Source organism: Triturus cristatus, chromosome 6 (assembly GCF_964204655.1).
Source record: "Triturus cristatus chromosome 6, aTriCri1.1, whole genome shotgun sequence".
Lineage (NCBI taxonomy): Eukaryota > Metazoa > Chordata > Amphibia > Caudata > Salamandridae > Triturus > Triturus cristatus.
This window is the reverse complement of record NC_140589.1, coordinates 1,500,481,765-1,500,495,318: the sequence shown is the minus strand read 5'-3', so window position 1 is coordinate 1,500,495,318 and position 13,554 is coordinate 1,500,481,765.

Here is a 13,554-nt window from a genome sequence, read left to right as displayed (position 1 = left end):
TTGAACAAAAAGGGAAAGAAGAGTGGAAGGAAGAAGGACGGGCAAGATTTAATATTTATGACTGGCAGAGAAGGATACGTGGGATGCATGCATGCATAGGTGGCTAACAGAAATCAGATGCATGGTTAGTTGAATGCCTGAAACTCCCACAAATGTTAAAGTCTAAGAAAGTAGGAGGATAGATACATACCATTAATGTTATGTACTGTGCTTTCTATTGCTACCGTGCCACTATGTGTAGAATTAATTTGTCTTACTGCTTTGCTAAGAGTATATTTTACAATGGTCTTGTTTTTTCTTCTTGATATATAGCTACTCCTTCCAAGAGGAAACCTGACAACATGCCTGCAAGGTTAATATGTGGTGGTTTACTTTTGAGCTACATCTTGACAATTCTATCTACAAATATGTGACATCATTAAACTATACCTCTCAGCAGACTTAAGGAAGAAGGCTAATTATCAACACCTTTTATGAGCATTTTTAAAACCACTCTTTTATTCTACATCTTCACCTTTATATCTAAAATTATGTGGCATCATTCAACTATACCTTTGTTCAGACTACAAAAAGAAGCCTAATTACTAGCACCTTATTTCACCATTCTATCTTTAAATATATGGCACCATTTAACTTTACCTTTTGTACAAAGTAATAAAAGTAATAAAAGAAACCTAATTATTGACACCTTATATGATCATCTTTCAAACAGCACAGTTGTGCTGCATCTTTACCAAACTATCCATAATTATGCAGTATCATTCAACAATATCTTTGTAGAGATAACAAAAAATGAAGCCTAATAAACTACACCCTATATGAACATCCTTCAAACTACACATTTCTACGGCATCTTCAACAAACTATCTAAAAAAATGCGGCATCATTCAACTATACCTTTGTACAGACTTAAAAACCAAGCTTAATTAATAACATCAGTAGTCATCTTAAAAAATACACATATTTCTGTACAGACTCTTTTTTAATCAACATTCAAGTACAATGAAACAAATTCCAATATGCATCTCTACATTTAATAATATATTTCAAACAACACAGTTTTAGAATAATGTCATTTAAAAAAAAAAAAAAAACTCACAAATTTATAACTCACCTTGCAAATAAAAATGTTGAATGAAAAATCTCACAAACTCTGACAGGATTTTACACACAATCAATATAATACCAGCCTCAGCAAGGTAAAACCAGTAATAGCAAGGTTTCCCCTCTCTTTCTCCTTACAAATACACAATAGCAACAAATAACATTGCTTCCCAGAGTTTTTCAAATTGTAAAACACATTTCCATTGGTTACACATAATAACCCTTAGCAACTGACTTCTTTACCCTTTCTGCTTAATGCCAGTTTCCATAGTAACAGTTCATGGAACATTCAACTTAACTGACAGGTCACAAGTTCACCATATTTTCAAGTTCACCACACATTGTTGCAAATGCAAACAGCAGGAGGGGTTGGCTTTGCAAAACATGGCCTTATCCTTTCTACTGTACCTTTCAAACATTTTTTACTAACCAATAAGAAACATGCTTTTTAAACGAAGTAAAATGCCCCCTATTTTTAAATGTACAATGTTCTTAAACAGCCAATCAATTTTCTACGTTTTTAAAAACAGCATCTTCTCCACCATTTTAGATACCTCTCATTCTACAAACTGACTTCCTCCTCTACATACATATTTTGATTACTTACAGACATCCCTTCAAGATGCTTTCTGTGTGGATTGGTGGGCACAGCTATGTTTTCTGGTGCAAAAGGTATGTTGAACACAGAGGTATTGACAAAGACCTAGCTTGGCAAAATGTAGACATTAAATGGATTGGATGGAGAGGATTAAAGTGGCATCATTTAATGCCTTTGGTTAAAACCTTTTTGCACCTCCAACCCCTTGACCTCATGATTGTGCACTGTGGTGGCAATGGCCTAGGCACATTGACTGGGGTAGGTCTGGAAATGCTAATGAAGGACATTTTTGCAGAATTGATGTTGCTTTTCCCCAAACCATCTTTGTATACTCTAACATATGCCAAAGACAAAAATGGAAGTGGTCCAATCAATTTTGTCCTCAGATTGAGAAAGCTAGAAAAAATCTCAATAAAGCTGTTTCTGCTTACCTCAGAGACCATAGGATGGGCTCCATCTGTAACAGCAATTTACGTTTCCATATGGATGGCATCTACAGAAGTGATGGAGTACACTTCACTGATCAAGGCAACAGAGTGTTTCTCAACAACCTGACACTTACATGTGGCTACAACAATCTCCCAATGAAAACAGGGGCTCTTTTTAGAGTCACCCAATAACCCACCATATAACCTAGGTTTATATAAAAAAAAATCGTAATTATTTTTGCTTGGAGTCACGCACCCAGCCCGACTAACGGGTCGCGCACCCATCGCGTTTACACTAGGGGCCGCGCTGGGAGCCGCGCACCCATCGCGTTCACACTAGGGGGCCGCTGAGCGCTGCGCTAGGGTCGCAACTCCAAACTTTGGCGAAAAAAAACCCGGCCACTTCCATTGATTTATATTCGCCCCGGAAACCCCATCCCCCTAGGCATGCCCAACTCTATTTATTTAATTTTTTTTAAAAGGGAGGGGGACCACGTGGCCCCCCTCCCGGGCCAAAGCAGCATTTGCTATGGCAGGGCAGAAGCCGCACAGCTCCCACCCTGCCTTAGCAACAGCAGTGTCCTGGGGTGGGCACCCCAGAACACTGCAGGAGTTGGTCCTGGGGGGCCCCTGGAGGGGGCTGCGTGGCCCCCTCCCTCCATATCAAAGCCCTGGGAAGGTGGTGGGGCCCGGGGGTCTGCAACGGACCCCTGTATTTAAATTCTAATTGCCCCTGGGAGGTGGTGGTCCCCGGGGCAGTGTGGGGGGGCTTGACCCCCCACACTACTAATTCTGTATAGCCCCAGAAAGGTGGAGATCCCCAGGGCTGCTGGGGCCCCCACGGGCCCCCAGAAATTAATTGGCGAGTGCCTCCGGGACCTGGCTCACCCTGGGGCTTTTTGAAAACAAAGCATGGGACCCCGCACTTCGTTTTAAAAAAAAATTCTCGGCAGGAGTCGCGACCCCAACGCGACTTCTGCCATTTAAGAAAAATTAATAATCTGAGTGAAACTTGTGCCCGGGTGGGTTCGCGAAACCTTTTTTTAATTTCTCAGGAACTACTGAACGGATTTTCACCATTTAAAAAAAGGTCTCTTTCTTAACCAAGGGCTACCTTTTTGCCAAATTTGGTGTAATTCCGTTCAGCAGTTCGGGCTGTAGCTTTGTCTAAAGTTTCCTATGGAAATTACCATGGGGAAACCGAGTTTTGGGACCCTCCTTTTTCCTCGCCCCGCTTGACGAATCACCCCAAAACTTTCAAGAGAGGAGCTGACCGGAGCAGGCCACTAGTTTTGAAGATTTCGCAAAGATTCGTCAAACGATGCCAAAGTTATTGGGAAAACAAAAAAACGCTTTTTGAATAGAAATGAGGTCCTAACTATAACTACCTACTGGCGACCGCCAGTAGGTAATATATATATATATATAATTAACAAAATGCAAAAAAGTGGAATAAATATTCCTGAACTTTACATCCAGTTGTATCTTGAGAGTACGTGATTCCGTTTTGTAGGGATTTTGTGGAAATTGTCTGCCAGGAGCTCTGCTGGCATACGTACCACCTCTCTTGGGTCTTTGGTCTCTATTAGAGCATTTGTGTGGAAAATATAAATCTCGCCAGTGCCCACGGAGAGGAATTTGATGCACTCTCTTCAGGCTTCTAGTTCGGCAGGTATAAAATAATGTCAGTCGCTCGACAAATTTTGAAGTGCCGTTTTTACCCCATGAGGAAGGTCAGAGAACTGAAACCTGTGGGGTGAGGCACGCCTTGTTCATGTTTTGAATGAAATAAAATATAACTAAAAGCCTGCAGAGAGTGCGTCTCATCCCTATCCATGGGCACTGGAGAGTTTGGTGCCGATTACGATCCGGTAAAAACCGGGTACGAACCGTCGGTCGGAGCGTTTTCCCCGTCCGACTCGTACCCAGTCGTAAAACTTTACAAACATAGAATTACGATTCCCACGGAAACACCATTTCCGTACGAATCGTAAAAAACACCGACCGACGAAAATATACATACGAATGTGATCCGGGAATGCTGCGACGTGACGTCGGTACACTTTCAGGCAGCGTTTCACGACCCAGGAATTACGATTCGAACCGACAGCAGTCCGGACGGCAATATTTTCACGGCACCCAAAAAGTGCCGGAAAAGCGAAGTACGGCGCGAATCGACCAGAGTAGGTGGCCCGGTACGCACCGTACCCCCCCAGCCCCCGTACGTACGCGCCGACCCCCCCCCAGCCCCCGTACGTACGCGCCGACCCCCCCCAGCCCCCGTACGTACGCGCCAAACCCCCCTGTATGTACACCCGTGTACGTGTCGAACCCCCGTGTACGTTCGAGTCGAACCCCCCCCGTGTACGTTCGAGTCGTACCCCCACCCGTGTATGTACGGTGCGTACCCCCCCGTGTACGTTCGAGTCGAACCCCCCGTGTACGTTCGAGTCGAACCCCCCCGTGTACGTTCGAGTCGTACCCCCACCCGTGTATGTACGGTGCGTACCCCCCGTGTACGTTCGAGTCGAACCCCCCCGTGTACGTTCGAGTCGAACCCCCCCGTGTACGTTCGAGTCGTACCCCCACCCGTGTATGTACGGTGCGTACCCCCCCGTGTACGTTCGAGTCGAACCCCCCCGTGTACGTTCGAGTCAAACCCCCCGTGTATGTTCGAGTCGAACCCCCCCGTGTACGTTCGAGTCGAACCCCCCGTGTACGTTCGAGTCGAACCCCCCCCGTGTACGTTCGAGTCGAACCCCCCGTGTACGTTCGAGTCGAACCCCCCCGTGTACGTTCGAGTCGAACCCCCCCCGTGTACGTTCGAGTCGAACCCCCCCGTGTACGTTCGAGTCGAACCCCCCCGTGTACGTTCGAGTCAAACCCCCCGTGTACGTTCGAGTCGAACCCCCCGTGTATGTTCGAGTCGAACCCCCCCGTGTACGTTCGAGTCGAACCCCCCCGTGTACGTTCGAGTCGAACCCCCCCGTGTACGTTCGAGTCGAACCCCCCCGTGTACGTTCGAGTCGTACCCCCACCCGTGTATGTACGGTGCGTACGGGTACGGCAGGTATAAAATAATGTCAGTCGCTCGACAAATTTTGAAGTGCCGTTTTTACCCCATGAGGAAGGTCAGAGAACTGAAACCTGTAGGGTGAGGCACGCCTTGTTCATGTTTTGAATGAAATAAAATATAACTAAAAGCCTGCAGAGAGTGCGTCTCATCCCTATCCATGGGCACTGGAGAGTTTGGTGCCGATTACGATCCGGTAAAAACCGGGTACGAACCGTCGGTCGGAGCGTTTTCCCCGTCCGACTCGTACCCAGTCGTAAAACTTTACAAACATAGAATTACGATTCCCACGGAAACACCATTTCCGTACGAATCGTAAAAAACACCGACCGACGAAAATATACATACGAATGTGATCCGGGAATGCTGCGACGTGACGTCGGTACACTTTCAGGCAGCGTTTCACGACCCAGGAATTACGATTCGAACCGACAGCAGTCCGGACGGCAATATTTTCACGGCACCCAAAAAGTGCCGGAAAAGCGAAGTACGGCGCGAATCGACCAGAGTAGGTGGCCCGGTACGCACCGTACCCCCCCAGCCCCCGTACGTACGCGCCGACCCCCCCCCAGCCCCCGTACGTACGCGCCGACCCCCCCCAGCCCCCGTACGTACGCGCCAAACCCCCCTGTATGTACACCCGTGTACGTGTCGAACCCCCGTGTACGTTCGAGTCGAACCCCCCCGTGTACGTTCGAGTCGAACCCCCCCCGTGTACGTTCGAGTCGTACCCCCACCCGTGTATGTACGGTGCGCACCCCCCCGTGTACGTTCGAGTCGAACCCCCCGTGTACGTTCGAGTCGAACCCCCCCGTGTACGTTCGAGTCGTACCCCCACCCGTGTATGTACGGTGCGTACCCCCCGTGTACGTTCGAGTCGAACCCCCCGTGTACGTTCGAGTCGAACCCCCCCGTGTACGTTCGAGTCGTACCCCCACCCGTGTATGTACGGTGCGTACCCCCCCGTGTACGTTCGAGTCGAACCCCCCCGTGTACGTTCGAGTCAAACCCCCCGTGTATGTTCGAGTCGAACCCCCCCGTGTACGTTCGAGTCGAACCCCCCGTGTACGTTCGAGTCGAACCCCCCCCGTGTACGTTCGAGTCGAACCCCCCGTGTACGTTCGAGTCGAACCCCCCCGTGTACGTTCGAGTCGAACCCCCCCGTGTACGTTCGAGTCGAACCCCCCGTGTACGTTCGAGTCGAACCCCCCCGTGTACGTTCGAGTCAAACCCCCCGTGTACGTTCGAGTCGAACCCCCCGTGTATGTTCGAGTCGAACCCCCCCGTGTACGTTCGAGTCGAACCCCCCCGTGTACGTTCGAGTCGAACCCCCCGTGTACGTTCGAGTCGAACCCCCCCGTGTACGTTCGAGTCGTACCCCCACCCGTGTATGTACGGTGCGTACGGGTACGGCAGGTATAAAATAATGTCAGTCGCTCGACAAATTTTGAAGTGCCGTTTTTACCCCATGAGGAAGGTCAGAGAACTGAAACCTGTGGGGTGAGGCACGCCTTGTTCATGTTTTGAATGAAATAAAATATAACTAAAAGCCTGCAGAGAGTGCGTCTCATCCCTATCCATGGGCACTGGAGAGTTTGGTGCCGATTACGATCCGGTAAAAACCGGGTACGAACCATCGGTCGGAGCGTTTTCCCCGTCCGACTCGTACCCAGTCGTAAAACTTTACAAACATAGAATTACGATTCCCACGGAAACACCATTTCCGTACGAATCGTAAAAAACACCGACCGACGAAAATATACATACGAATGTGATCCGGGAATGCTGCGACGTGACGTCGGTACACTTTCAGGCAGCGTTTCACGACCCAGGAATTACGATTCGAAACCGACAGCAGTCCGGACGGCAATATTTTCACGGCACCCAAAAAGTGCCGGAAAAGCGAAGTACGGCGCGAATCGACCAGAGTAGGTGGCCCGGTACGCACCGTACCCCCCCCAGCCCCCGTACGTACGCGCCGACCCCCCCCCCAGCCCCCGTACGTACGCGCCGACCCCCCCCAGCCCCCGTACGTACGCGCCAAACCCCCCTGTATGTACACCCGTGTACGTGTCGAACCCCCGTGTACGTTCGAGTCGAACCCCCCCGTGTACGTTCGAGTCGAACCCCCCCCGTGTACGTTCGAGTCGTACCCCCACCCGTGTATGTACGGTGCGTACCCCCCCGTGTACGTTCGAGTCGAACCCCCCCGTGTACGTTCGAGTCGAACCCCCCCGTGTACGTTCGAGTCGTACCCCCACCCGTGTATGTACGGTGCGTACCCCCCGTGTACGTTCGAGTCGAACCCCCCGTGTACGTTCGAGTCGAACCCCCCCGTGTACGTTCGAGTCAAACCCCCCCGTGTACGTTCGAGTCGTACCCCCACCCGTGTATGTCCGGTGCGTACCCCCCCCGTGTACGTTCGAGTCGAACCCCCCCGTGTACGTTCGAGTCAAACCCCCCGTGTACGTTCGAGTCGAACCCCCCCGTGTACGTTCGAGTCGAACCCCCCCGTGTACGTTCGAGTCGAACCCCCCCGTGTACGTTCGAGTCGAACCCCCCGTGTATGTTCGAGTCGAACCCCCCCGTGTACGTTCGAGTCGAACCCCCCCGTGTACGTTCGAGTCGAACCCCCCCGTGTACGTTCGAGTCGAACCCCCCCGTGTACGTTCGAGTCAAACCCCCCGTGTACGTTCGAGTCGAACCCCCCGTGTATGTTCGAGTCGAACCCCCCCGTGTACGTTCGAGTCAAACCCCCCGTGTACGTTCGAGTCGAACCCCCCCGTGTACGTTCGAGTCGAACCCCCCCGTGTACGTTCGAGTCGTACCCCCACCCGTGTATGTACGGTGCGTACGGGTACGCACCGTACATACACGGGTGGGGGTACGACTCGAACGTACACGGGGGGGTTCGACTCGAACGTACACGGGGGGGTTCGACTCGAACGTACATGGGGGGGTTCGACTCGAACGTACACGGGGGGGGGGTTCGACTCGAACGTACACGGGGGGTTCGACTCGAACGTACACGGGGGGGTTCGACTCGAACGTACACGGGGGGGGTTCGACTCGAACGTACACGGGGGGGTTTGACTCGAACATACACGGGGGGGTTCGACTCGAACATACACGGGGGGGTTCGACTCGAACGTACACGGGGGGGTTCGACTCGAATGTACACGGGGGGGTTCGACTCGAACGTACACGGGGGGGTTCGACTCGAACGTACACGGGGGGGGTTCGACTCGAACGTACACGGGGGGGTTCGACTCGAACGTACACGGGGGGGTTCGACTCGAACGTACACGGGGGGGTTCGACTCGAACGTACACAGGGGGGCTCGACACGTACACGGGTGTACATACAGGGGGGTTCGGCGCGTACGTACGGGGGCTGGGGGGGTCGGCGCGTACGTACGGGGGCTGGGGGGGGTTCGGCACGTACGTACGGGGGCTGGGGGGGGTCGGCGCGTACGTACGGGGGCTGGGGGGGGTCGGCGCGTATGCGGGCACGTCTCCATGGTTGCTATGGGAGTTCGGTGCGGACGGTGTTTTTTCCATCCGGTTGTAACCTCGGACGCACGGGATGGATCGTGATTCCTCGGTCGGACTTCACCTTTCACATTTGTACGGTAAATCGTACGAGGACGTGTCGGACACATTTTCCGACCCGAGTACGTGTGGGGAATGATTCCCAATGCGGTTCGTATGGACTTTTTACCATGCGAATCGTGATTGCCAGTTCGTACGGCACTTGTACGATTCGTACGGTAAAAAGACCGGATACGAGTCGCACGGGGAAATTTTTTACCGGATCGTAATCGGCACCTTTGTGATTGTTTAATTGGCGACATAGCCCGACGCCGCTAGAGACTGCTCCACCTCGCTAAGAAGTTGGGACCATGCTGCCTGAGGTAACATAGGTGGCTGGAACAACCGCAGACTTGCTGCATAGAAGCCCCATTCTGCACTTGGAACAGGGCGATTTCTGGGACTGCAAACTGGTGACTTTTTTAAAGAAATGTGAGCAAGGTGAACCCTCTGGGGTTTGAAAATAAACATATAAAAGTTTTTAGAGTGACATGATGAATGGAATATGTATTGGACCTTTGAAGGGCATAATGACTCTGTGACTTACTATCATGACTATAGTGCACAAGAAAAGATCGTGTTGCTTTAAGGATGATTTCTATTGGTTGGGCCTTTGACAGGTATTAGATGATGTTAGTCGCGCAAAGAATTTTGAAGTGCCGTTTTTACCCCATGATGAATGTCAGAGAACTGAAACACGTCAGGGAGGCACACCTTGTTCATGTTTTGAATGAAATAAAACATAACTAGAAGCCTGCAGAGAGTGCGTTTCATTCCTCTCCATGGGCACTGGAGAGATTTTGTTTGTTTAATTAGTGGCGTAGCCCAATGCTGCTAGAGACTGCACCACCTCGCTAAGAAGTTTGGACCATGCTGCCAAAGGAAACATAGGCAGCTGGAACAAACGCAGACTCGCTGCATAGAGGCCCTGTTCTGTCCTTGGAACAGGGCGATTTCTAGGACTGCGAACTGGTCACTTGTTGAAAAAAATGTGAGCAAGGTGTCAACCCACTAGGGTTTGAAAATATACATATAAATGTTTTTAGAGTGGCATGATTAATGGAATAACTATTGGAACTTTGAAGGGCATAATGACTCTGTGACTTACTATCATGACTATAGTGCACAAGAAAAGATCGTGTTGGTTTATTTTTTATTTAGGTCACTTGTATCGCGCACGAATCATCCCCAAGGAGATCTCTTGGCGCTGGAGACAAAAAGGCTAGCGGTCAATGAGGGGAAAGCTTAGAAGAGCCACGTTTTGAGCAGCTTTTTCAATTGGGCCAGATTCGAACATTGGCGGATTTGTTCAGGGAGGCTGTTCCACAGCTTGGGGGCCTGATAGGAAAAGGCGCGACCCCCATCTTTACCTTCCTAATTCTATGACCCCACAGAATCTTACGATTGCTAGATCTAAGCTGACGTGTAGGTTGATACCATTTGAGTTTATCAGTCAGATACACCGGCCCCAGTCCAAGCAAGGACCTAAAGACCAAGCACAACATTTTAAATGTGGCCCGTTTCCTTACTGGAAGCCAGTGTAGTTGGCATAAAAGCGGCAAGGAGGGGGTTCGGGCTGGTTTGTCAAGAGCAAGGCGGGCAGCTGTATTTTGCACCACCTGCAATTTTGATAAGAGGTCCTCCCTGATTTAAGGATGATTTCTATTGGCTGGCCCTTTGGCTGGTATGAGATGATGTTAGTCACGCAAAGAATTTTGAATTGCCGTTTTTACCCCATGATGAATATCAGAGAACCGAACCACGTCGGGGAGGCACAACTTGTTCATGTTTTGAATGGAATAAAAACATAACTAGAAGCCTGTAGAGAGTGTGTCTCATTCCTCTCCGTGGGCACTGGAGAGATTGGCTTTGTTTAATTGGCGGCGTAACCCGACGCCACTAGAGACTGCACCACCTCGCTAAGAAGTTGGGACCATGCTGCCTGAGGAAACATAGGTGGCTGGGACAACTGCATACTTGCTGCATAGAGGGCCCGTTCTGCCCTTGGAACAGGGTGATTTCTAGGAATGCAAACTGGTCACTTGTTGAAGAAAATGTGAGCAGGGTCAACCCACTGTGGTTTGAAAATATACTTAGAAAGGTTTTTAGAGTGGCTTGATTAATGGAATATGTATTGGAACTTTGAAGGGGAGAATGACTCTGACTTACCATGTTGACCATAATGCAACACAAAAGATAATGTTGCTTTAAGGATGATTTTAATTGGTTGGCCCCACGGCAGGTATAAGATGATGTCAGTCACTCGACGAACTTTGAATTGCCGTTTGTCAGAGAACCGAAACATGTCTGGGAAGACATGCCTTGGATTGTTTTGAATTAAATAAAACATAACTCGAAGCCTGCAGAGAGTCCGTCTCATTCCTCTACGTGGGCACTGGAGAGATTTTGTTAATGTGTGTGTGTGTGTGTGTGTGTGTATATATATTTATACATATATAAATATGTATGTCATATAATGACTATTTATTATATTAAGAGTTTAATCTTTTTTTCTACATTCATGGGCTTCATCAGTTATGTAATGTGCTTGAAGTGAAGTGTTATCTCTACTATTGCTTGGACTGCTGTAGGAATAGTTAAAATTAACCTATTCGCAGTTCAAGACTTTCCCAACTGTCGCCCTGTTTGAAGTGCGAACTGTTAATTTCACCCCTCCAAAATAGAACACTTTCCCTACTGTTGCACAGAATGGAGTGTGAACAGTCAGTTTAATGGAAATAGTCAGTTTAATCCTTATAAGTACAACAGTTTTCCTACTTTTGTGCTGTTTGGAGTAAGAATAGTAAATATTAACCTCCCAAAATCCAATGCTTTCTGTACTGTTGTCCTGTTTGCAGTGAGATTAGTAAACCTCACATCTCATAAATGAAACACTTTCCCTACTATTACAAAGACTGGAGTAGGAATAGTACATTTTACCCCACCAAAGTCCAACACTTTCCCTACTGTTGCGCTGTTTAGAGTGGCAATTGTAAATTTAACCTCTCCAAAATTCTATGCTTTCATTACGGTTGCCCTGTTCGGAATGAGAATAGTAAATTTAACCCCTCCAAAATTCAAAGTTCCCTGTTGTTGTGCTGTTTGGGTGGGAATATTGAATTTCACCCCTTTGAAGTCCAGTGCTTACCCTACTGTTGCACATATAGAAGGTTGAATAGTAAAGTTTTTCCCTCTGTAGTCTAACACTTTCCCAACTGTTGTGCTGTTTGAAGTAGGAATAGTACATTATACCTCTCTGAAATAAAATGTTTTCCCTTCTGTTCTACTGTTTGGAGTGGGAATGGTAAATATTTTTACTAAAATTCTCTTTATTAAACATTAAGACAGTACAGAACATGTCATTGCATCACAAGAACTCAAATATGTATCAATCATAGAAGTGCAAAGCATTGAAGTACATCATTGCTCTAGAAACAATCAGCAGCTGCAATGAGCAAGAGGCGAAGTGAGAAGACAGTCAACCCAGGGCTGCCTCCAGTTGACGAGACATGTCAGGAGCACTCAAAACAAATTAGAAACATAGGTCAGCAGCAATAGGATGGTAATCACCTCCAACCTCCAGCGAACCCAAAGTAGGGCTGGACAGGCTCACGATGGTGGCCTTCAGGCACTTGGGGTAGCCTCGCCACACACTCAACGCAAGTGGGTTGTTATCTCTGAGAAGAGCATTTAATGAAATAGCTGTTAACGCTCTAATTTTTGGGGAGGTAAAGCAGGTGAATTCAAGGTGTGTAAGATATGTGAGTAAGAGACACCAGATGTGCAGGAACTTGGTGGCCTTGTGGGCCAGCTTGTGGGAAAGTTGCTCAATCACCATCACATGCCAGAGGTGCTGAAACCATAGAGAGACAGGGTGTCATGCCACTCACCTGGCTCTTGTCCTCAGAGACGATGCAAGGCCTCCTATCTCTCCTAGTGTGGTGTCTGATCAGGGATTTGTAACCGTGATTCAACTGCTGCTCCAGAAAGAAAGGGGGGTTGGGACAAGCGTACTAACAATCACATGATAATGAATCTATTGCTGCATAGACTTCCAGTAATCAACTGTTGCCCTTGGATTTGCGGCACTCCAGACAGAAGCTATAACGTGTTTTCACATCACACCCTAAGGTACCAAGTGCTTGCTTAACACTAGGCACAAGGTGCACAAGAGTGTGCTTTTGGATTCACAGACTACAGCACAATTTAGGATGGCGCACAAGAATGTCACTGGGTGCTTATACCAAAGCTGCAGTATACGGGTTAAATAATACCCACAATGTCTTAATGTTAATGAGTTGTCCTGTTTTCTGATTTTCATCATCATTAAAACAAGTCTTTGGTTGATAAACTTTCCGTTAGTGCACTAACCTTGAGGATGGTGAGCAGTCTATATATCGACTTTTTAATATCGAGGGACATAAATATCGAGTCAAAAATATCTGAAGTACAAAATATCGAAATAGATAATATCGATGTGAAAAATATCGTTTTTTTTTTATTATATGTCGATGTAAGTTATATCGTTAGTAATAATATCGACATGTTAAAATATCGTTATTGTATGTTTAGTAAATATTTTGAAGTTGTTTGTATAAATAGTTAAAATGTATATAATATGAGAAATATTTATATTCTTTTAGGGGCGGGATGTTGGGTTATAGGGGATAAGGGTGGGGAGTGTTTTAAAAATATTTATTAATTTTGTAATATATTTTTAAATTTAAATAGCAAATTTGAAATAAATTTGGCATTTTATGT